This window comes from Paroedura picta, chromosome 4 (genome assembly GCF_049243985.1).
Source record: "Paroedura picta isolate Pp20150507F chromosome 4, Ppicta_v3.0, whole genome shotgun sequence".
NCBI classification, from domain to species: domain Eukaryota; kingdom Metazoa; phylum Chordata; class Lepidosauria; order Squamata; family Gekkonidae; genus Paroedura; species Paroedura picta.
Genome location: NC_135372.1, coordinates 53,851,056 through 53,876,735, shown reverse-complemented (window position 1 = coordinate 53,876,735; position 25,680 = coordinate 53,851,056). Strand labels below are relative to the sequence as shown.

The following is a 25,680-nucleotide window of genomic DNA, read 5'->3' as shown; positions in this document are numbered from 1 at the left end:
CAATTGACCTTCATTCACTCTCATATATATACAGAACGTTCTCTCTCAGTTCCTTTAATTATCTTTTGAAGTTGATAGAACTTCAAATTGATTTTAGATCATTCCCCTCATTATTGTCCTATAGACTATCTCTGGCACTTTAACACTGACAGAAGATACAATCTCTTTTCTTAAGTGTGCTTCTTCTCTCCACCATCAAACCCCCATTAGGTCTGAGGAGTATCACCTGTTGCCTGAGGAACTGCAATTTCTTTCATGCCCAGCCCCATGCCCTTCACACCTTCATGGTGAGACCCACCCCACTGCATACCATTTAGCCCTAATGCAGCCACTTTCCTTGTCACTGTTGCTTGAGGGAAAGGGTTAAGGCCATTCTCTCACTCTGGTCCACTTGGCTCCACCCTCTCATTGATTAGATCTTGAGCCTATTTGGCCATTGATTGCCTTCTGTTTTGTCTTATATAGGGCCTTCTGTCTCTTACACGGGCTTGGCAATGTAGGAAGGTAACTTTTTAAACTCAATCTATTTGTAATAAGTTAAATGTACCTACATGAATTTGTCATGTAAGATGTCCTTCTGTTTTGGTAAGTAAAATACTATATTGTTACCATTGGAGACAGATCATCGTAATTTGTTTGAACAGCATTTTGCCTTTAATTAGGTCATGTAGAGAATCATGGATACTGTGCAAAAATTCTGTGTTTCCAAGGCAATTGGTTGCTGTTTTTTTTTTTTTACATTTAACCTAATTGTTTCTTTAGAGAGCAGAAGGAAGGGTTTCAAATGAGGAAAACCATGGAAGAGTGAATACAGTTGCATGATGCTCGTCCTCATTCTCACACACTGTACCTGCAGTGTGGAATGCAACTGGATTTGGGATCAATGTCCTGATCATTGAAATTCATTATTACTGAAAATAATTTGAGCTGTGACCCTGGCTACCATGAGATTCTAGCACTAACAGCAAAGGGTCTTCCATTCATGCTGGCTCTCTGGCACCATTATTTGGTATCAAATGTACTGAACACAGTAATTGTCAAGACCTTCTGGTTTCCTGAACCAGAGTCCAGTGAAATTTCCTCAGGAAGAGGAGAGGTACTCATCCAAGTAACTTTGGGTCCAGGACGCCTTGTCATCCTGTAGCAATGACTCTAGCAAAGTAATTACAAAAAAAAATTCCGTTGTGTCCTGCCGAAGCCTGATATGTTCATCTTGTTTCCTTTGTAACAGGTAGGGATGGGTATGAGCCTCCTCAAGAACTAAAGTCCATCATGAATTTTGTACGGTTTGTGGTATGAGCTAGCAGTGGTCATGAACCACAATTTTGCAGTTCAGTTCATGGTTTGTGTCTGAACCACAAAAAAGCTAGACATATGACTATTCCAGTTCACAAACTGAATGAATTTGTATAAGTTTGTGAGCCATTTCAAGTTTGAACCTTTGCTTTCTGCTCCCCATGAAAATGGCAGGGAGCAAAAACAAGGGTTAAAAATGCTCTGAGATATTTTAACCCTCTGGTTCTGCTTTCCACTACTTCAAAGTGCCAAGGGGCAAAAACAGAGGAGAAAGGAGGAGAAAGGAGGAGGAAGTAGTACTGGAATAATTGCTGGTTTTTGTAGCCTACTTTTAGACTACCTGAAGGAGACTCAGAGCATTTTGCATTCACCTTCCCTTCCTCTCCCCATGACAGACACCCTGTGAGGTAGGTGAGCTCTGAGAGAACTGTGATGGACCCAAGGTCACACAAAGGGTTGCATTGGAGGAGTGGGTAATAAAACCCAGTTCTTCAGGTTAGAGTCCAGATAGGAGTCCACCACTCTTAATAACTGGCTCTATTTAACCCTGCTGTACCCCACACTGGCTCTATTTAACCCTCCAGTTCTGCCCCTTCTCTCAAAGCAGGTGGGAGTAGATTGGGAGCGTTTAACCCTCCAGTTTTGCTCCCTGCTGCTTCAAAGTGGTGGGGAGCAAAACCAGAGGGTTAAATATGGGTGTGAAGTGCCTCTCGGGAGCATTTCACCCTCTCAATTCTGCTGGTTGAGACTTTCTCCAGCCAGCAGAAATGAAGAAATGAAGTGCCTCCTGGGGGCATTTCACTGCTCATGTATGCTGGCTGTGAAAACCCGAGGGGGCACTTCACCCCCTCTTGCTTGTGAAAACCCCATGGGGCACTTCACTTCCCTTCTGTTTGCTGGCTGTGTCTTTTCACAGTCAGCAGACAGGAGGGGCAAATTCCACTGGGAAGCACTCCAGCCCCTCCTTTCTGCTGGTCAGGGAAAGTCATAGTCAGCAGACAGGGGTGAAGTTCTTCCTGGGGACACAAGATTGGGCCATTGAACCTTCCAGTTTTGCTCCCAATAATTGCAAAGCAGTAGGGAACAGCACCAGAGGGTTTAAAAGGCTTAGAGCTGTTTAAACCTAACACCTGAGCTGTGGGAAATTCCCAGGGCTCAGCAATTTTTTGTTTGTTTGTTTGTTTTGTGAAGAGCAGAAAACAGGTGTTTAAATAGCTCAGAGCCATTTACACCCCAGTTTTCTGCTCTGGCTTCTGCTTCCAGGGGGACATTTCTGCTGGCTGAAGAAACCACAGGAGGCACTCCACTTTCTCCTGGTATTGCTGGAGTCCTTGTGTATTGTCTTGGTTCTTCTGGGCTTACAATCCCCTCCAATTGCTTGGATTGTGCCTTTATGCTTGACATTGTACAATTAAGTAATTGCTGTATTTAAGACAGGTGAGACCAAGAGCTTGGGGACAATGGAACAGTATAGTTGCCTGACAGGAATGCCCCCAGGTTTCAGGGAGGCCCCTCCTGTCAGCCCCCACCCCCCACATTGCTGGCCTTCAGCCAAAAGTCTGGAGGAAGAGCTCTGTTTTTCCGGCCCAACAGAACTGTTTGAACTCTGATCTCATTGGGGAGCTCGTTCTACCAGGTTGGTACAGTGGTCAAAAAGGCCCTCGCTCTTGTCAAAGTCAGGTGGACTTCTTTGGGGCCAGGTTTCACCAATCAGAGTGGATGAAGCAAGTCACTCTTCAGGAAGTATAGGCAAACAGATGGTCCTGGAGGTACGCAGGACTTGGAATGCATATGGCCTTGAAGGTGAGTACCAGCACCTTAAACCTGATCTGGTATTCTGTTGGTAGCCAATGCAGCTGCTGAAAGGATTGAGGTAATGTGGGCTCTCCATAATGTTTGGGCGAGAATTCAGGAAGTTGCATTTTGGACCAACTGCAATTTCTGGAGCAGAGATAAGGGAAGGCCCGCGTAGATCCGTGTAATCCAGTCTAGAAGTGACTGTTGCATTGATCACTGCGGCTGGGCCAAAATAGGGCACTAGTAGCTTGGCTTGGTGGAGGTGGAAAAATGCCAGCTGTGCTCCTTTCATAACTCGAACTTCCATAGTTAAGAACGTGTCAAGGATCACACCCAAGTTCCTGACCAATTATGCAGTTTTGACTTGCACACTGTTCAGATTAGGGAGGTGCATTTCCTGGTCTGACACTTCCCACCTCTCCAAAAGACCTCCATCTTTGAGGTGTTGAATTTCATGTGAATATGCTGAAACCATTCCACTATATCCTCCAGGCATCTAGCCAAGGAATCAGGGGGTTATCAGGCTGACCATCCATCAGGAGACAGAGCTGAGTTTCATCAACATACTGGTGACAGCCCAGGCTGTAGCTTTGGACCAGCTGGGTGAGAGGGTGCATGAAGATGTAAAATAGTATTGGAAAGAGAATCACTCCCTGTGGGACTCTACATTTGAGTTCGCAGTGGTGCAGTTGGTTCCCCCCAATTATCACTCTCTGTCCTCAAACATGGAGAAAGAAGGTCAGCCATTTCAGGGCTGTCCCATAGATTCCTGTGTTGAATTCAACTTCACACACACACCATTGTTAGTTAGAAGGAAAGAGGGTCATTGTTAAATGTTAGAATGCACACTTTGCATGAAGGTAGTCTTGGATTCAGTTTTCACATTTGCAGTCTAAAGGCTCTTAAGTACCATGTGTTGGGAAAGACTGGAGACTCTGTAGAGCCACTACCAGCTAGGATGGACAGTTCAGTAAAACGTAGCTTCATAAATTTCTAGTGGAGCTCCTATACCACCCACCACCTAATTATTTTGTTGACAGCTTCCCAGCTGTTTCAGCAATCTAATTCTAAAATATGGTCCCAATCTTAAACTACCTTTCTGTGATAAACAGCTCCTCCCTGTTAGACAATCAACTTCTTTGTTGGCAGGAATGACACAGCGCTGGGTTCTCATTTTCTGATTGAAATAGAGCACCTCTCCACTTGACAAACCATAAAACAATGGAATAATGTTCTAAAAGTCAACATGGTGTTGAGATGAGTGATATGAAAGCATAATTCCATTCCTAATTCAATTACAGGATATGCCAGAGAACATTTTTGAATTTTGTGTTAGGGTAAATGCTCAGAAGGACCTCCACTATAATAGTGCCCTTAGGGGTTTTTCTTAGCTTAAAACATTCAAATATCAGTGGCGACTCTGCTTTCCTGAGTACTAATGCCAGAATATACAGATATTTACAGTAGAAAACTGACAACATCCTTACTAAGTATAATAAACGTCTGCACGCTACCCACAAGGAGAAGAGATGCTGTTGTTGTGTCTAAGGCAAGTGGGTAAAAATAGCTCATCATTTAGAGGGAATTATCCATACAGACCTCTGGGAGAGTGCCAAATTCTCAGCCTTCCTAGACCAACTACACAGAAAGAATAACTGGAGAAGCAATTAGTGGCAGGATTCCTTTCCAAAGACAATGGTTTCTTAATGGAGGTTACAACCTTAATGATGTCTGACTTTAATTATTCAAGAACATCAACAGTTGTGAGCAACACCCCTCCCCTAACTGAGCTGTTCTGGGTACCACAAGTTAGTCTTAATTCCAGTTGGATATTACGCCATTGTTATAGTTGAGAAAATTGTATACAAATGAGATCTAGTGACCATAAAGGAGTCAAAACAAGATATGTGCTGAGTCTTTGCAGTATTTGATGTATTCCTCAGACTATACATGTTTGAGAGGAAGAAAATTGTTTGATAAACAGTAGGTAAATCACCAAAAAATGCTTTTCCTCTGGAGCAAATGCATACTATTTTTCCAGTATCTTTTCTACTGCTGTGGTCAGAGGGTCACAGATTCAATCAAACTGTAGCAACCCCCAACTAAATACATATAGCAGCGACTGAAAAGGAATAGGGCAGGGAACCATAGAGATTAAGGAACAAAGTACCCCTCCATTTTGTAATTGCTGCAGCAATATTGTGTCATTGAAATGGAAGCCAGAATAGATGCTTGTGTATGATTCTGTTTTTCTGTATCCTATCCTCATCAGAAACTTTCTCAAGTAATGTCACTTGGGTATACAACTCAATCAGAAACAGTTATCCAAAATGGTAAGTTCTGTAGCTAAGACTCTCTAGAAAATAACTTTATGATCTCCATGCTTTCCTCATTCCTCCCACTCATAATGCTTAGGTTCAAAACAGATGTGACTGAGATCATAGATGTCTCTTAGTCTCAGGGCCAGTTTATCCATGTAGCACATGTCACATGTGCTATGGGCCCCATGCTTCCAGGGGCCCCGCAGAGAGCCTTCCCTTCATGGATAAGGACTGTATCCTCTCTCATCTCCCCCCTTTTCCCTCCTTAATGACACTCAGAGTAACACCGCTTTCCACTGTGGGTGGCCCCTCCACCCCCAATCCGGCTTCTCCCATCACAATTGTACTTTGCTAGGGCCCGACAAATCCTTAAATGAACTCTGGTGCTACGGGCCCCGCAAATCCTTAAACCACTCCTGCTTAGTCTGTAGAGACTGCACTGTATGCACATGTAACTGAAATTCACATTAGGAAGAGGGGATTCAACCCCTCAAACCTCAGTTTCACCTATTTAAATGAATGTTACATTTCCAGATGGCTAAAAATACATTTTATTTCTCTGGCCTAAGTTTTTCCAGTCTATTCTAACTCAGTATTCCATTGTTCTCAGTTTCTTCTCCGAATTGGCACCTTCTAGAATTGCTTGTCTATAAAAGTCCTGAAAGTCACTAAGGGTAGCTGTCCCGCCCCTAAGTGCCTCCTCTTCCAATCCGCTTGCCTCTCTGTCCAGCAGCTAGCCAATTGCCTTCCACCCCCCACCCCTGACCACCTCTGACCACCCCATCCTCCTTCCACTTCCCTCCAAGGCTCAGAGGCTACAGATCCCTGCTGCGTGAGAGTTGCCCCTGCTGGTGAGTTCCCTTCCCAGGGAGGGAAGCCTGCAGCTTTTCCAGGTCCTGGCGGGAGGGAGAGGCCATACACAGAGTTCTTCCACCCCCCAATCTAGAGCTTGTTGTATTCCTGAATACAACAGGCTTAGCTCCTAATAAATAAATATAAAATAAAACACTCTTTCTCCTCTTGATCTCAGCTTTTCCCCCAATTTCTGCTCAGATCAAGTCAAGGCTTTGAAAATGCGATTTGGAACTACATAATCCAGGTTGGGAAACTCCTGGAATTTGGGGAATCAGGAAATCAAGACGCCTTTGTTGCATCTTCTTCTCTCCCCTTTCATCTATACAGTAGGACAATGATCAGCTCGACCTCCACTTCTTTTTCACAGGACAACCAGTTGATATGCCTTTGAATACAATACATCATCTGAAGGCCATCAGCGATGTTTTGATAAAGTATTATAACATAGCTCATTAAATCTCTATTGCTCTGATGATGCATTTGTCATCTTCTCGTGAATTGATGGGATCTCGTGCATATTCCACGGAGCCTCAGGGAATGAAGATGACAAGGGAAAAGAATTGAGTCCTGGAAAAGTTAGTAAGCTGGAAAGAGTTGCATGATTTTTTTTAAAGAAAGCATTTCAGATGGATATGGTGATTTTAAAAAGTAAGATTTAAAATCTTGACAAGAAATTATGGAAGTTAATATCCCCCCGTCCCCCAAAAGCGAGTTTAATAAGAAAAAAATGTAAATCAGTGTTAGGAAGATAGTAAAGACTGACGTTAACAATGTAAAGGGAATAAATTTTTAGAAGAAATACAAGGACTGTCTTACTAGCACACAGTAATCTGTGAGTGCACGCAGGTGAAGCTGCTAAAATGTCGATTATCATTTAATTTCGAATCCAGACCTTTAACAAAAAGAGTGATTAAAACATTTGACTTCTATGATCCCCTGCTGGAGGGTGACCTATTCCATCTTGAAGAAAGACCAGTGTTGTGTGGAAGCCTCCCTAGGACACCTGAAAGGCAGTGCTGTGCTGAAGGGCTGCTGGGGTTTAAAATGGGCTCTTCCTGGTTCCAACTTAGACCGATTATGCAGGGGGTGGAAAGGCCATGCTGGCGGCAGCAGTGCAGTGGGGCTAATCCCTGATTGTGCATGATGCCGACACCATCCCAGCCCTGGCCTGTCCCAGCACCTCGGATGGCCTGCGGTAAGCAAATGCGGATACTGCCACATTTTGTTTGATGCTGCGGGCATCATTCGTGGCCCTGCCGGGCCAGCCCTGCGCATAATGGAACTGTTAGCTTTGCAGAGCCATGGAACTGGATGGGGTGTTCTCCCACCCCCATGCTGGTAGAACAGCAGCAGACCGCTCTCCTGCCAGCGTGCGGTGGGGTCCCCATATCCCCCCCCCCTGATTCCACTGCTGCTGTGCAGTGCACCGGGCTCTCGCAGCCCCAGTGTTGTGCATGCAAGGGCAGTTCACGTACGCTGGGGGATTCCCTCCCCCGTGTGTATGCATGGAACAGGGAGGCAGGCCACCCCCGTGCAAGGACCCAGCAGTAGCCCAGTGTGGCTGCTGCTGTGCATAATTGATCAAAGCAATGCTTTTGAGTTTCTCCTCCAAGCTATTTCAGTTTGAAAGCTCCCCTTTCCATTTGTGTGTCCTTCCGTTGTGTGACTCAAACCCATCATTCTTTTTTGTCATCATTTTCTATTTCTTCACATTCCTTCCTCTTGGAATGTATGCATTTTCAATATTGTGTCAATCAATTTGTACGCATTATACATGAATGCATTATATGTATGAATGATGCATAAAAGCAGTACCAGTTGCATACCCAATACAAATCAATTGGCAAATTCAGCTGTAAAGAACAGAGAGCTGGAACTGTTGGCAAAAATACAAATGAGTACAATAAGAGATGAAACAGGGAACATTTGCCGATTCTGATTCCAGTGATCCACAAGGCCTGCCCGGATACCAGTGATCTGTAAGGCTGAATATGCTGGGTCCCCAGATTACTGGATATTGCAGTCTATTAGTAATCCACACATGGATTGTCTTGTGTACAGAGCAAACCCATTTGCAAGTGTTTGATATAGCTTAAAGATTTTGCAGCGTCTCGTGCTATGTGGCTACATAGACATTAAATGGAGAGTATGTCATTGTGTTAGGTTGCTCTAGAACAGGGGTAGTCAAACTGCGGCCCTCCAGATGTCCATGGACTACAATTCCCAGAAGCCCCTGCCAGCATTTGCTGGCAGGGGGTTCTGGGAATTGTAGTCCATGGACACCTGGAGGGCCGCAGTTTGACTACCCCTGCTCTAGAATCATAGAGCTGGAATCTAGTCCAACTCTCTACTAAATGCAGGATCAGCCCAAATCACCCATGGTAAGTATCTGCTTCATATCGTGTGCCAATGAATTCCATGCAGCAATGCCCTTCACTGCATGAAGTAGTTTAATTGGGTGTCTTCTGAATTTATTTCCCATTGACATCTTAGGATGACCTCCAACTCAAGTTTAACAAAGGAAGAGAAGGGTCCCCCCCTTGATTTTATAAAATGATACCCCTCCCCACACAGTCGTCTTTAAAAACTAAACCCCAATACTAATTAGGCTTTATTAGAGCCTACTTAGTAGTTGTTAGTTGTTAAGAGCAGTGTAGTTGTTAAGAGCAGTGGACTCTAATCGGAAGAGCTGTTCGTAGATTGAATATGCTGCCATGGAGGGAAATGGAGTCCCCTTAGCTAGAAGGTTGTGTGATTTTTAAGTCCCAAGAAGGTATGCGATTCTGATTCTGAATTGGGTTTGATTCCCCACTTTTCCACATGAAGTCAGCTGGATGACCTTGGGCCCGTCACAGTTCTCTCAGAACTCTCTCAGCCTCACTTCCCTCACAGAGTATCTGTTGTGGGGAGAGGAAGGGTAGGTGATTGCAAGATTGAAGAGAACAAAAATTTGCTGGCTAGTAAAAACATTAGAAGAAACATAGGGAGGAAGGAAAGAAGGAAGATGATGTGTAGATACATAATGTAAGAAAAGCATTTGTTTTTATGAACAGTGTCATTTGCCTGAATGGTGTTGATCCGTGCCTAAGAACATATTGTTCCGCTACATTACTGCAGGTTAAGAAAAACACGCAGCATACACATACCTCTTTTCAAACTCCCAGCCCTTCCCACCCACCCACCCAGTCATAGCTGTGACTAACAGAGATGTCAGGCTTATTATCTCTACCAGATGCAGAAGCTCAAATTGCATCATTCAGCTCATTAAAACAACGCGCAAAGGAAGGAATATCATCCAACAGTCATGGCAACAAATTATCTGAGATTCTGGTAAAGTTAGCGAGCTGCACATTTCAGCAGCAAACAACAAGTCAGCCAGCCACCAAAGTCATCATTTGCAGCAAACCCAGAAGTGAAGTCAAAACACCGCGGCTTGGGAAGGCTGTGCCAGACTTGTCAGGAGGCGGCAAAGCAGAGTGTCCGCTTTGCTTCTTGACAAATTGAAGATAAAAATAACTATTAATGAGAAATGGAGACAAACACAGGCTAGGCGAGGGTTTGACAGTAATGCAAGCCGAAGCAAATCCCTCTGCAGTAAGCGCCAGTGTCATGTCACTCCCTATAGATCTAGCCCAAAGGCATAGTCCCCCTCCAGCTTCCTTATCAAAGCTCTAATTATGCTGTCGGAAGTGGGTTTGGACAGCTATCTTCTCACATTTCATCATACCCTCTCCTTTATCTTCCTAGAAGAGAAGGGGGCAGAGTCCCAAGGCCTGCTGAGAAGGCTAGAGACAGTACTTGACTCAAAATATAGGGTTCTTTCCTCATGAACTACCTGTTTAATTGGAAGTAGCACCGCCTATTTAATTGGAAGTAATCTCAAATAGAATTGGAATAATGAATCAGATTTGGAACCCGACATGGGACTTCATTTCAGCTTTAATCAGTGCCCCTTTGGGTTTGTTTTTCTATGGGTACTACATCTAGGAAAGTAACATTCCGTGCTTAATTCTCCTATTGTATTGAGCTTTGAAGGAAACCAAATTATTCTTTTGCTTAGAAATCTCATTTGGTTTGCTTGATTTACAGTCTGAAAGTTGATAAGTAAATATTGATTATGCTTCCCCACTTCCCACTGAAAAACCAGAACCTGCTTCATTTTTGTATTTGATTTACCCCCCCCTCCCTTATTGGGGTGCTATGTGTCTTGCTTGCACCAGGAATCATGCCCACCCTCATGAGGGGAAGTAAAAAGGAAGCCCATTTCCCGGTATTGTACAACACGAATTCCTATATTTCTGTAGAGCTTAGTGTTTCTTCATATTGTGATTATTATTATTAGTGTTGAACCGGTAAGAGAATTGATCCTGATGGAATAGAAGAAGAAGAAGACTTGGTTCTTATGTACCACTTTCTTATGTACCACAAGGAGTATCAAAGTGGCTTACATTCACCTTCCCTTTCTTCTCCCCACAACAGACACCCTGTGCGGTAGGTGAGCCTGAGAGAGCCCTGATATTACTGCTCAGTCAGAACAGCTATATCAGTGCTGTGGTGAGCCCAAGGTCACCCAGCTGGCTGCATGTGGGGGAGTGCAGAATCAATCCTAGCTCGCCAGATTAGAAGTCTGCACTCCTAACCACTACACCAAGTAGATTTTGCTCTTAGAAGGGACCCTTACCAATGTAGAAAAATACCTCTTCAAATCTCTACTCAATCACAAAGAGAATATGTGCCTTTGAGCCAGTCATCTTCTCTCAAGCAGCCCAATGACACATTACAATTATTTATGGGTCTGTTCTGGATCCTGTCAAACTCGATATGTGCCAAGAGTTCCATACTGAACTTTAATTGTCAGGAACATAGAGGCTTAGTGCGGATCAGGGCCATTGCGTGCACAGAGACAAAGAGCTTATGCCTTCTGCTTGTTGTGTCTTTGTGATCTGAAATAGTCCCAGGGAATTGCTATTTATCATGTTGAAGTCACTTACACATAGTCCATGTATGATGATAGGTTCAATATAAAAGTTCAGGAAATAGAGAACAACATACAGCTGAAGGCTGATCGTCCACTCTAGAAGCACATTCTACTCAGCAAGCACCATCCAGCAAAATCTTCTGTCCTGGCCTTCTCTGGAGCTAGGTATTTGAAAGTTATGAAGTAAGTGATACCTATAGCTAAAGGCACAGACCAAAGCATGAGGCAGGGTCCTCATAGTTTGTAAACAGCATCGTCTAGTAATGAAGGAGAAATTCTTGATCAGGGAAGTATCTGTGCTCTCACTGTGTGTGAATTGCCGCCAAGCCACAATCGACTTATGGCGATCAAGCAAGGGACTTCCAAGGCAAGTGAGAAGCAGAAGTAGTTCGAACCTATGGGCTACTAGTACATAGATCATATTATTACAGTGTGTAACATAGGCATCCAATATTGCCATGTTGATATGGAGGAGGTTTGTTATGAAGTACAATGGCCATAAGAGCCTAGCTAGTTAAGAGTCCGTTTTCAATTGTGGTTGACCAAATGACACCAGGAAGTGGAGAAGTAGGACATGAGGACCACATTACTCTTCTCCAATAACTGGTCTTTGGAGGTATAATGCTCCTGACCATGAAGGCTCTGAGTCTTGCTATTGTTCAATCTATAAAGAAGAAAGATGAAAAGGGGGAACGGAGAAGAGAACACACAGGCAAACAGTTTTTCATGCAACGCTTTTATTTAGACAAAATTCAAGCCTCTTGTAAAGGTCAAACATTTGGGACTCTGCATGTAGGAATTTGTGCAAGTGTTATAGATATAAAGCCACAGTATCCATTATGGATTATTGCTTTTCAAAAGTGACATAAAAAAGACTGGTCTTGCAAATTGTTAACCCCGATATCAGACAGTAAGAGGATAAAGCTATAAATTGTGGCACATTGGCTGTCAACGCTGGGAGCTTAATACAAACGTCCCAGGTTAAGTACTTCCATAAGTCACAATTCTATGATAGAACTGCAAATAATTAGATCGCTGCGTGCTTTAGGGTCTGTTGTGTCTGTTGTGTCATTAGAAGACCAGGACATATAATTTAAAAGCAAAAGTTATTTTTTTTAAATTAAGTATTTGCTAATTCATAACCATTTACATCATGACAGGCTATAATAGTTTTTAGATTGCCATGAAGACCTCCCTGGTGCTTCTTTGCCCTATAATGGCTCTGAAATTATTATGGCTTGACAGCTCTAAATAAAGTTAAAATAATGGGGTTTGGCATCTCAAAGTGCCACACTCCTTGTTCATCAATACTGCTGCAATAAATGATAATGTCAGGCAAAAATAATTGCCATCTGCAGATATCTGTCACTGATGATTGCGAAAAGTGGGGGGAAGGGGAGAGATGAAATTACACTGCATGTTCTATTCATATCCTTAGTCTGATGGAAATATTCATCATGTTCAAGCTACACTCTGTGCTTACTACCAGTTATAACTACAAGTGTCCAAATGGTCTAGGGAAACACAATTTGAAAATGAATTAATTTACATAGGGCCTATCAGATAACATTATACCTTGTACAACGTTAAGCTTCTGAACTAGAGAGGCATTTCAAGTTTCTGAACGTTAGGAACAAAATTTTCAGGAAGTGTGGGGCAGGATCCAAAGTAGTGAAGCTCTAATTTTTGTAAACCCCCTGCATACATTTGCTCATTTTCTCTGGGGTTCTGAGCCTCAATCTTGCATTAATGATTGAATTGCTATTCAAGGAGAGCTTTGTTTTGAGTATTCTTTTTTAATGTAGAAAGTTGCCTATATTCCTCAACAATTGGAAAATGCTTGCAATTTACTGAATCGATGGGATGACTGATCCTCTAGGGTCATAATGGGGAAGGTTATACATTGCTTCAAATCAGCTACCTTTGTGCCTGTACCATCAGCAGAATGCATCATGTTAACACATGCTCAGAATTTACTGGACTGAATATACAGGCAGCAGTGCAGTAATGCACAAAGTATTTGCTATCCAATTTTGAAAATGCTCAATGAACATATTTGGCTTTCCATAACCTAAGGACAAAATGGAAATGGTTGGAAAGATACAGTGACAAGGCATGCATACAGTTTCCTTCCTCCTCCCCCACACATCAGCACGATCAAAACAACCCAAATCAATCTCTTTTGTGGATTCCCCCCCCCCCATCAGATGGGTTTAGAGAGTTGAGAGAAAGCAACAGCTGTGAGAGGGGAGGACAAGAATATGCAAGAATGCAGCATGTAATATAATTTAGAACCATTTAGAGCGCTCTAAAGAAAGCAGTCTTCAAGCGTACGGCAATGATTGTAATGAGGGACCTCATCAGAATATACGTTTTATATAAATATTAGCATATATACTGTATTTTCATTGTCAGCCACTTTGGACATTTTCCAAACAACAACAACAAAAAGGAGTAACAGAAATAAAGGAGCCCACATCTATGTGATCATACAATAAAAGAAACAAATTTAAGAAAACATGCAATGTGATAAAATGAAAGACAAATAAAGACAATTATAAAGAAGCAGAATACTCATAGTGGGTGGATAAGCCAATACCTAGTCAGATCAAGAAGAAGAGCCAGCCCTCTTTTGTATAAAAGAGTCCCAAAGCAGCTTACAAAGACTGTTCCCTTCCTCTCCACCCAAAAACACCCTGTGAGGTAGATGGGCTGAGACAGCACTGAGAGAACTGCTCTGTGAAAACAATTCTGAGAGAACTGTGAATAGTTCAAAGTCACCCAGCTGGCTTCATGTGAAAGAGTGGGGGATTCAGTTCTCCAGGTTAGTTAGTGTCTGCCGCTCTTAACCACTGCACCGTGCTGGCTGTCCTTCTTAACCAAAGACAGAGGGAAGGGTGGGTTCAAAATATGGGCATTCATAGAAAAGAGCACATATACCAAAAGAAGATATTTGAAGCTTCTTCTGGCACAAAAATGCAGACTGTAGATGCCTAAGCCTATTTGTTTTGTCCTCTGTGGAGATTATTAAAAATGTTCTTGGACCTCTGTCTATCCTTTTCTTAGTTCTCCCAAACCCCATAAGTATTTAATTGTTCTGCCACCTATCAAATAGTTGTTTTATGCTTGCTTTAGCCTGTCATTTTTAGTGTTAAGGACTCTACCAATTTATTTTAGTGTATAAAGTCTTGATAGTAGTTCTTTTCAGATGTTATTGGGCAAGAGCAGGAACACAGAAGATCTTCCTCCTACCTTTGCGGATTCACTGGAACGTCTGCATAGGTTTTATGCACATAAAAATGTAAGTGCTCAGAAAGCATTCCACACAGTCAAGAAATCTGAAAACATTGTTCTTAAAGTGCATAGAAAGAGCTATATACGCAGACTGTGTAGTCTCTATGCTTATGCTTTAATGCAGGGGTAGTCAACCTGTGGTCCTCCAGATGTCCATGAACTCCAATTCCCATGAGCCCCTGCCAGCATTTGTGAGTGAGCAGGTTAGAACGATCCCATTCTCCCCTTGAATGTTAACTACACACAAGTAAATATCTCGCTCCCCTCTGATATCCATGTGAAAAGCTTTTCCTTCTAGCCTGACTGGTTTCTCACTTCCAGATGAGAAGAGTAGATTCAGATTTATTACTGTACAGCTCCAAGTCAGGTACAGGGTGAGAACAATGGTTGTGGATGACACTTAATCAGATGGGAAAGAGGTGAGCAGTGGGGTGCCACAGGGCTCAGTACTGGATCTGGCACTTTTCAATATTTTTTATCAATGATCTGGACTCCTCCTTAAATATGCAAATGACACTAAATTGGGAGGAATAGTAAACACCCCAGAAGACAGAGATAAGACAAGATCTGAACATGCTAGAAAAGTGGGCAAATGAGAACAAGATGTAATTCAACAAGGAGAAGTGAAGAGTTCTACATCTGGGTTGCAAAAATGAGAAGCATGCATACTAGATAGGAGGTACACATCTGGACCTGTGTGAACAAGATCTTGAGGTACGTGTGGACTGTAAGTTAAATATGAGCAGACAGTGCGATGCAGCGGTAAAGAAGGCGAATGCAGTCTTGGGCTATGTCAGCTATGTGTAGAATGTAACTGGCTAGACATCAGGGGGGGAATTTACAGTCAGAGTAGTTCAGCAGTGGAATTGGCTGCCTAAGGAGGTGGTGACCACCGGTGGTCTTTAAGCAGTGGCTGGACGGATACTTCTCATGAATACTTTAGGATGATCCTGCATTAAGCAGGGGATTGGACTAGATGGCCTGTCTGGCCCCTTCCAACTCTTATGATTCTGTGACTTGGGGGGTCATTTTCCCCTCCCCCATTGTATCATCTTTCCCCTCTCTTAGAGCCCGATAGCCTCTCCCTTTTCCTCTCTCTTTCTCTCCTTCCCACCCAACAGCCAATCCATCTTTATCTGCTCCTCTTTCTCAGGTCCCTCCAATAACCTCAGTCTAGGAAAACTATGGCCCAGTTTTATGGTGCTAGTTGCTGGGAAATGCCCATTTGCATGGTAGGGAACCTTCAAGGAATTGTGGAGAACACATCATTGTATCCCCACCATGATTTCTCCTCTCTCTCTTCCTGGCAACTCCTCCATGTCCTTTCTAATTTTGCCGACATTCTCTTTGTTCACAGCCCTTCACGAAACTACCTTTTATTTCCTCCCATTCTCAGCTATGCATTCATTATTTATTTCATTTATACTCTGCCGTTCTCCATAATGGGGACCAAAGCAGCTTACATCGTCTTCCTCCCATTTTTTTTAACCTTGCAACAACCTTGTGAAGTAAGTTAGGTCGAAAGTATGTGACCGGCACAATATTGTGAGCTTCTACAGCAGACTGGTGATTTGAACCAGGGTCACCCAGACCCTACTCTGAATCTCTGCTTGGCAAGTCATGAGTCAAATGGTATCAACTGGAGGTGTGCAAAGGATAAAAATCTTCTCCCCCTTCCCCTTGATTCTGATATAGTGGACATGAAAAATATTGGTATTTCTTGATATTTTTGAGTCCCAATACTGGTATTCATTCAAATTCAGAAATTATGTGGGATTTTTTTCTGGTCCATTGTACTCTACGGAGACCACTGAAGTCAAAGGCAAATCTCTCCTGGTGTCATGGACCCCTTCCCCAGTAGAACACTCACAAGTGCAGTGTGATCAGGCACTTCTGCTGTTGCACCTGTACCAAGGTCAGCCCAATACACTGAAGCCAAGTAATCTTTTGCTTTCTTCTAAATCCAAGGTCAAACCCAGAGAACCTCATATACCATTTTCCCAGTGAAAATGTGAGAGGAAGGGGAGTCCACCCTGATCCTCCTCTCTCAGCAGGATCAACATACACCAACCTCATTGGAGGAGTCTTAACCGACCTGCTACAGCTGCCCTTCATCACAGGCTCTCCTTTTCCCACCTCCTTCACCACCCCATATTGAGTCTGCCATGAAAACACTAGAGGGCATCACCCCAAGGGTCAGACATGACTCGGTGCATGCACAGGGGATACCTTTACCTTTTTACCCCAGCAAAAAGATATGTTCCACAGCAAATTAGCTTCATTATTTATGGTGTACAGCTGTAGATTCTGCTGGTTTGTGTTTGGCTCACATGCCTAGCTGGAACACTTAAACAGGACCCTGAACACGTGCCCCAGCATCCCATTTGATTTAGGTTTAAGGTTTGGTCTACACAAGCAGCAAAATGAATCAGTAGAATCCTGAGGACTACTACTTCAAACTGGAGGTGGAAGGCCCCATTTGATTATGTTCTCTCTGTCATCAATCTCTGGAAAACTGAGAAATTAATGTCAGCCTGACAATTTGAAAGTTGTGTTAATTTTGCAACAATAGGGAATTATTAAGGTTTAGGTACTGTGGAAATATGATCACTTACCTGCAATCTGAAGTGGAACAGTCTATTCTGTCACCTCAGTGATCTGCCACTTATCATTTATCTAATTCTGCTTCACGTATAGACTCACCTAGGCATGTATTGGTAAGGGGTCGAGGTGAGGAAGAGCTTTAAAACACAGGGAACACTAAACAGCTGCACTGGTTACCAGTTTGTTTCTGGATCAGGATCAAGGTTCTGGTTTTAACTTTCAAGGCTATACGCGGCTTGGCTCCTACATACTTGAGGGACCACTTACCTCCTTATGCCCCCCCCCCCCCGCAGAGCTCTTTGCTCTGCGGGTAGAAATTTGCTGACAACCCCAGGACCCCGGGAGGCATGTCTGGCTTCAACAAGGGCCAGGGCCTTTTCAGTCCTGGCCCGTACCTGGTGGAATGGGCTCCCTGAAGAACTGCGGGCCCTGTCGGAGCTCTCCGAGTTCTGCTGGGCCTGCAAAACGGATCTCTTCCACTAGGCGTTTGTCTGAGGCCAGGTAGCAGTGCCGGGGATTAAGATCGGGTTCCCCTCTCCCTTTAGGGTCTGGGCCAGTATTAGATTGGCCTGACTTGACAGGTCCCCAGTGACAACATCCCAAACTCCACCGGCCATCTTTGGTCCACCCACTGGGCTTGTGTGGGATATAAACTAAATTGTACTTTGCCATTGCTTAGGGTTGAGTTTTAGAATGTTTTTAATGGGTTTAATGGGGGGTTTATTTTAATATATGGATTGTATACTAAAAATTGTAAACGGCTGTGAGCCAGTTTTGGGAGCAGTGGTCATACAAATCCAGTATTAACGTTATTATTATTATTATTATTATTAGTAGTAGTAGTAGTAGTAGTAAACATTTATGTGTGCTGTTTGTGGGAACACCACATATTTCTTAGATATGATTCAACTACTGACTGGTCTTTGTGGCAAGCATAATTCATTAAGGTATTTTCAAGCTGTGCCATTGTCTCTGATGAAAAGTAAATACATGAAATGTGTTGGGGAATTGCATGTGTTTATATCTGGAAGAGAAAGACCATTGCATCAAAAACGACCATAGCTCGTATTTCTTTCTGCTTTCTTTGTGGTTCCCAAGGAATCCGTATAGAGCAGCTGTCCTCTTTTTCTTCTGTTTCATGAAAGCTATTCCTTAAACAACATCTTGTAAAAGAGGTGCTTGGGTTTGAGATTTCTATGTAGCAGAAGGTGGCAGAGAATGTGACTTAATGATTAAAACCTTTCAATGACTAAAGAACTGATGTTCTTCATATAGTGGTTAGAGCTCAAAGAATGATTGCACAAACATTTGTTTGTGATATTGGTACAAAAATGATGGTGGAACTGGAAATTCAATAAAATCAGTGATAAGCCAGCATATTATGAAGAGGTTTTCTGTTGCGCTTTGGCTCAGCTGATAAAATTAGAGTGTTAATAGAGCTGTGTGGTGGAAAATAAATACGTATACTGCATTAAACCGGAGAGCTTCTATGTTATTCATAAATCTTAAAAGCAATTTAAATCATTTTTAATATGCTAAATAAATAAAATAAATAAAAGACTCAAACCCCCCTCTAAAATATTTTGACCCCTAAATGATTCCTTGAAAACGATAGAATGAAATGCTGCAGAACTGGTAATTTTGAGCAATGTCTGCCAGGCATGAAAAATAAATAGAAGTTCTAATCTTAACTCAAAGGTCAAAGCAGCAAGTTGTTGCTGTTAAACAATATTGGGTTAGATCTTATGAATAGTAACTGTAAAGTTCTCATGGAAGTGGCCCTTTCTTACCCTCTGTCGGTCCTATGTGACTCTTCCAAAAGACATTGCCAGGTAAGGACCTTCAAGGTCAAAGAGATGCTCCATGTGTGGTGGGAAGGAAGTAAAAGTTCTCTTGTCAACTAGAAACATGAAATCAGAAGAAATACATATTTTATAGCAATTATCTTACTAGCACCATCATTTTTACAACATGTTGAACTTCCCTGTTCCCAAACTGTGCCAGAGAAGTTGAACTTCATATATGACTTTTGGCCGCATGAGTTTCATACTCCACGTTCTTTCAACCTTTGAAACCATGGTTTTGAAGAATTACTGCAGACTCAAAACAAAAGAATTCTCGTGTGAATAGGAATTTGAGGGGGATCTCAGAAATAACAACCAATAGAAATAATCATTTAAGTACTGCAGGTATTTCCAAAGAATATAAAGAAATACATTTTTATTTGGACTGTACTAATACTTCACCTTGAGTTTTTAAAAAGCTGCTGTCTCTCTTAGTAGAGAACAGACTGGGTGACGTGCAGAGAGGTCACGCCTGCCTCTGCCAGATGTTAGAAAGACCAGAGGCCTCCTGGTCTGGAGAAGCTGCCTAGAAGCTGATACCTAACAGAGAAGAGAGATTTGGGAGCTCTGGGATACAAGGTATCTTGCTGGAGATTTCAGGAATGCGTCCTTTGACCACAGGGCAAACAGAGATGATACACCCTGTTGACTCAAACTGGAGATTCTTTGTGTTCTTGAAAGTTGGAGTACTTGGTATTCGATGACAATTTAGATATAGCAGGTATCTTAGAAACATGGTGGAATGGGCTAGAGAAGGAAATTCCTGCTCTGTCTAGTGATGCTCTTTCTAGTGAGATCAGCACCCACCTACCCTTGGATTTTCAACAATTCCAGAGGACTTGTAAGACAGAGTTGTTCCACCAGGCTTGTGGTTGAGGCCAAGAGACTAACATCAACAAACTACTGGCCTCCCTATGACCGATTATGCACTGGGAACTTTACTGCCCCAGCTCCCGTGCAGGAGCACAAATCGGGGCTGGATAAGGTGCACCAGGCCAAATGCTCTCCCGTGTGGGTGCAGGAAGAGATAGAGCAACCTGCCACGACTAAAACTCCACCCTGCAGCCTGGCATGAAACCTCCAGTGCATAAACGGTCTATCTGAAAACGTGACTGAGAAACATCGTCAAGAAATCTACCCAAATCCACCAGTCCCTCCATTTATCAGGATTTTAATTTTATGGCTTTTAACCCATTTGATTAATTTTAAAACTTAAATCTATGTAATGAATGTTTTATTGTTTATAAATTATAGGATTAATTGTACTGAATTTTTTGGAGGGTTGCTAGGGAAGGGTGGGCTATAAAAATAAAGTTCTTATTAAGATTCTTATGCACCTACAGTGATCCCCAGTTCACTCAGCACATATGCAGAGATAGTGGATAAATGTGGCCAATGTGGATGAAAATTATGAGTGCACCCTCTACAAAAATATTTTATGTAAATTAATACACTATATTAAAAAATAAATACTATACCAAACTAGGAAGATAATATGTCATTAATAATTCTTTCTAGATTGTCATTTTTAAATGAAGCATTGCGGTTTCTTCATCGTTCCCATAGAAACATTCTAATGAAACACAGCATTTTTAGTTTTGAAATGGCAATATGTGTGAGGGTTTCCCTCCCTCCCCTAGGGAAATTTTATGAAAATTCTTGTCAGGCTACAGGCATGGCATTGTAATGTAATGTCTTTGGTGAATTTTCAAAAGTACAGAGGCTAAGATATTAGAATGACTAGCTAGGCTCTGTGTGGATGTTTTGATTTAATACCCTTTGCCACTGGGGATTCCTGGAGCGCCAAGGAATTGTGTCTTCAACTTTAATGTGCAGTGAAGTGAATGCAGCATTAATCTTCATAGAAAGTTCAATTCTCTCCAGACCGTTAGAAAGATAATATAACCCACATTAATCGAAGGAATGAGCCAGGTAACATTAGATTGCTTTATATAATACATAATCTTGATTAAAAGAAACCTTAATATTTGGTGTCCTTGTAATTTGTCACAATCAGTTATTCAGAATGAAGTATAACTACCTTAATATTATCTTGATATGTGCATATGATCTTTAAGCCTGATTTTCTTTTGCAGTTGATGGTTCAATTAATGAAAAAATCCATTAAAAAGAACAAAACTTCATGTGTGTTACAAAGTCTCTCTTTGCATTTCAGGTTAATAAATATATATATATATATATATCGATATCGCTATAGATCTATCTATCTATATGCCTTCAGGAAATCTTTTTTCCACAGTGCCGAAGCTAGAAGCAATTCTTTTTTTCTACAGTGCTGAAGCTAGAAGCAAATTAATAAGCAGTTCCAAATGAATTAATTTGCAAAGTTCCATAATTTGCAAAGTTCTACAGATAAGTCTATGTTGAAGAAAAGCATAGTGCCATTTAAGAATTGAGGAGATAGCTGCTAGTCTTCAGATTGTCAGGTCTTTCACATTATTTTTAGAGGACCAAAAGAGCTAGGGCCCTCTGGTTCATCATTGGACCCTGTATTAGTTACATCACTCGCATTGTAGATATATCAAGAACATTTTCTTTATTGATACCATAGATTTCTTCCATGTTTACTGTAGGAAACTGTGGGGGAACACAGATCAACTGATTCAGAGTATAGGTTGAAACATAGATTGCTCAGAAGAAGGGCACTTTCATTTAATATATTGTAAGAGGCATTTAACTTAATTTAGAAATAGAGCAGTTTCATTTAATGCTTTGTAAGTTGTGATCCAACTCAATGGAGAAAGCGATGAAGCTAGGATTGGTCACTGGAAAAAAGAAACCAGGCTGACAAAGGGCACAACCACCAGCCAGAACATTGCATGGCTGAGGGAGGCAGTATGGGATCAGAGATCGTGGCGTCAGATGTCATGGGATTGCCAAGAGTAGGAGATGAGTAGGAGCTGACAACAACCACAAGGGACTACAGCACACATTCAAAGAATATGGTTGCCTCAACTAGCTCAAGGCAGATATAAACTGTATTGAAAACACAAGCTCTGGATCGAATGTTCAGCAGTTTCACTAGTGCTCAAAGTATAGGGCTCATTCTATTTTTTCAAGATTTATGCAAAATTACTTCAAGTATCTTTTCTTATGTGCTCATGATCATCTCCTTTGATTTTTTGGCTCAAGTTATACTCTCCCCCCACCCCAGATGTTCATTCGCTATCTAGCTGGACCAGTACACTTGGGAACCTTGTGGACAAGCCATGCTGGGCTTGTTCACACATACAATTCACCACTTAATGTATAAATAAGAGCTCAAACAGAGAAGACAAGGATCTGAGAGAGCAGGATATTCAACATTGCCTTCTTGTGTGACAGCTGGTACACACACCAGAGCAATTCAGCTAAACTGTCACCCACTGTTGACTCATTCATTTAAGATGGCTCAAAAATGCTAAATGTGTCCAGTGAAAAGCAGCAATGGTGGAAAGAGGCATCAAGTTGCAGCTGACTTATGGCAACTATACAGGATTTTCAAGGATTTTCAGATGTGGTTTGCCATGGCCTTCCTCTGTGTTGTCATCCTTAACTTTCTTGGTAGTCTCTCATCCAAATGTCTCTCATCCAGGGCCAATAACTTCTGAGATCTAATGAGATTGGGATAATCAGAGCTGTATTAAGGTGATATGAAATGATATGCTGTAGCTCATTCAGATATTCAACTCATCATTTGATATTGCACTTAACAAGAGATTAACATGGTTATGTTCCAGCTAGGGTTGCCAACCTTTAGGTGGGACCTGAAGATTTCATGGAGTTTCAAGTACCGTATTTGCAGGCGTATAAGATGACTGGGCGTATAAAACAACCCCCCAACATTTCCACTCAAAATATAGAGTTTGTTACATTACATTACAGTACTATGGGCCACTATGGGCAGCTATGTCTATCCCAACTGAAGTGTACCCAGCGTATAGGACGACCCCCCCCCCACTTGGAGGCATGTTTTTCAGGGGGGGGGAGTAGTCTTATACGCCAGCAAATACTGTAATTTCCAGAATACAGAGATCAGTTCCCATGAAGATATGCTGATTTGGAAAGAGGACTCTATGACATTATGCGCTGTTGACATTCTCCCACTCCCCAAATCCTATTGCTCCCAGTCTCTTCTCCAGAACCTCCAAGAATTTTCCAGTTACCAATCAATGTTCTAGTGCATTCTTGCTTTAGGACAGGCTTTCTCAACCAGGGTTTCATGATGGTCCCCGAAGTGTTTTGTTGATTGGGTGAGAGTTAATTAATTTTAATAAAGCTTTTATTTTTAAAAAATCTGGTAATATGATCATATATGGTCATGTTGACCCAAATGGACTGGAGGATATGGAAAGGGTAGGAGCCCCAGCTATACAAAAGGATGGCCCTGGAGGAGGTGGGAAGGAATGGAGCACCAGCCATTCAAATCCTTGCTGGCTGAGATTCATCATTGTTGTATCAAAGTGTTGAAATTATTGTTACTGGTTGTTGAGACTACTGTTATCACTGTGTTGTTTAAAGTTGTTGAACTGTACTTATGCCTGTGTTCCACGTAAACCGCCTTGAGCCTCAAGGGAGGGTGGTATATAAATATAATAAATAATGAAACAAATAATTAAATAAATAAATTGCATGTGATAGCAACTGGAGTCCAGAATGGTAAGTATGCTTATTTTAACTTAACTGCAGGAGGAGCATGGAGCAGCATGGGCTGCCATGGCCCCATTTCTTCAGGCTTCCACTGAAGGCTCTCTTCGGTGAAGAAGATGTACAAACTGATTAGCCAGCCCAGAGTGCAGGTATGGTTCTATTCACAAATATATGAAAATATTTCTGTGCTGGCGCTTCCTGTGCTGTGGGAGTGGCCTGGTGCTGTCACAACCAGTGGGAGTGTCTGGCTGATGGTGACATGTGACTTCCAGTGGCGTGGCAGGAAGGTGTGGCCTGCTGACATCACATCCACAGTTTCTCAAAGGCTGAAATTTTTTTCAAAGGGTTCTCAATGGTAAAAATGTTGAGGAAGCTGCATTAGGAGAGAGAAAGATCTCTTAGGTAAAACAGGCAGATTATCATTTCATTTCTCTCCTTGAGAAATGAGATGGCCTGGAAAAGCCTGACCTTTTTAGATCTTGGAAGCTAAACAGTGTCAGCTTTGGTTAGTATTTGGATAGAATAGTGTTTGGTCTCTTGTCTTGAAAACCATATTGGGTCACCATAACTTAATGACTCTTTCCACCAACATTTGGGTTGAGAAAATTCTGGTATGCCTGGTATGGATCCTTATCCAGGACTGTAGGATAGAAACTGGGAAACTGCTCAGCTCTAGGGCCTTCTCTTGGAGTGAATGATTTATTTTCTCTCAGTTCCTCAAAGATACACTTTTAGCTCTAACTCTGCACAACTCTCCCCATGAGCAACAATTAAATCTTCAACCACCAATCTTCTTTCTAGGATAGAGATTTAGAAGAAGAGCTGGTTTTTGTACTCCACTTTTAACCACCCAAAGGAGCCTCAAAGTGGCTTACCTACTCTTCTTCACACCACAACAGACACCCTGTGGGGAAGGCAAGGCTGAGAGAGCTCTAAGAACTGTGACTGGCCCAAGGTCACACAGCTAGTTGCATGTGGAGGAGTGGGGACTCAAACCCAGTTCTCCAGATTAGAGACCACTACCCTTTACCACTACATCAGGCTGGCTCTTCACATTTATGAAGTGCTTTAGCGTTGGAAATCTGAAGTGGTAAAGACCATTCTGTCACCTCTACACTCTGACTTTTTGTTACTATTTCATTTTAGGGGTGCCAACCCGTGGGGCCGAGAGATCCTCCAAAATTACAACTGATATCCAGGCAACAGGGGTCCCCATAGAGAAAAATGGCTGTTTTAGTGGGTGGACTCTGTGGAGTGGGATGTTAGTGTGTCTTTTCCCTAGGCTCCACCCTCAATTCTGCAGGATATTCCCATTCCAGACCTGGCAACTTTATCTCATTCTGCTGCTCATTCTAGACTAGACCTTATTTCCACCTTTACTTATATCAGATGTATGAGAAGAAAACCTATGAAAACTGGCATAGCAAACTAGCATATGAAACTCACAAACAATAAAAACAAAATGAAACACACAGAAAAAGAGGATCCTTTTTATAGGAAAGAGATTAAGCCACTATAGCCTCAGGCAGTAGTAATTTATATGCAGGAGTTTATGAGTACTTTACTGACTTCATTATTCAGGAAGGAAAATCTATACTTATTATTATTTCAGCTGCTTCCTTGACACACACTTTAGATATTTTCAAAGCTCAGAGCATCAGTTTAGTGTATTTATATGCACTTTTTATGTGAATTACCAGAGACACCTAATGGGGCTAGATCTTGTGTATATGGAAAATACAGCTACTCACAACTACTTCTTTAATGCTGTTTGAAAACACAAAGACTATGAAGCAGATAGAAAAAGAAAGCCACAACATATCAAAAATATGAAACTCTTCCCCACTGCACTTGGGCTGAGCTTCTTTCATTCTGCGGCATTATTTATTTGTTACAATATTTAAACCCTACCTTTCATCTTGGCTCTAGGTAGCTAAAATGGCTACAATTTCTGCTGTCCTGGTGGCAGCTATGAAACTCATTACATGTGTATTGCTACTTCTCGTGCTACTACCTTTATGAAGGGAGCACATGGAACACT

At 42.1% G+C, this 25,680-nt stretch overlaps 1 long non-coding RNA gene across 1 annotated transcript; it reads left to right on the top strand.

Annotated features, from left to right (window-relative positions):
- The first annotated feature begins 504 nt into the window (after positions 1-504).
- On the top strand, positions 505-25,054 carry LOC143836786 (uncharacterized). The gene is made up of 3 exons (XR_013230734.1): positions 505-585; positions 23,679-23,788; positions 24,786-25,054. It is a non-coding gene; the product is annotated as an uncharacterized LOC143836786 (long non-coding RNA).
- The last annotated feature ends 626 nt before the right edge of the window (positions 25,055-25,680 follow it).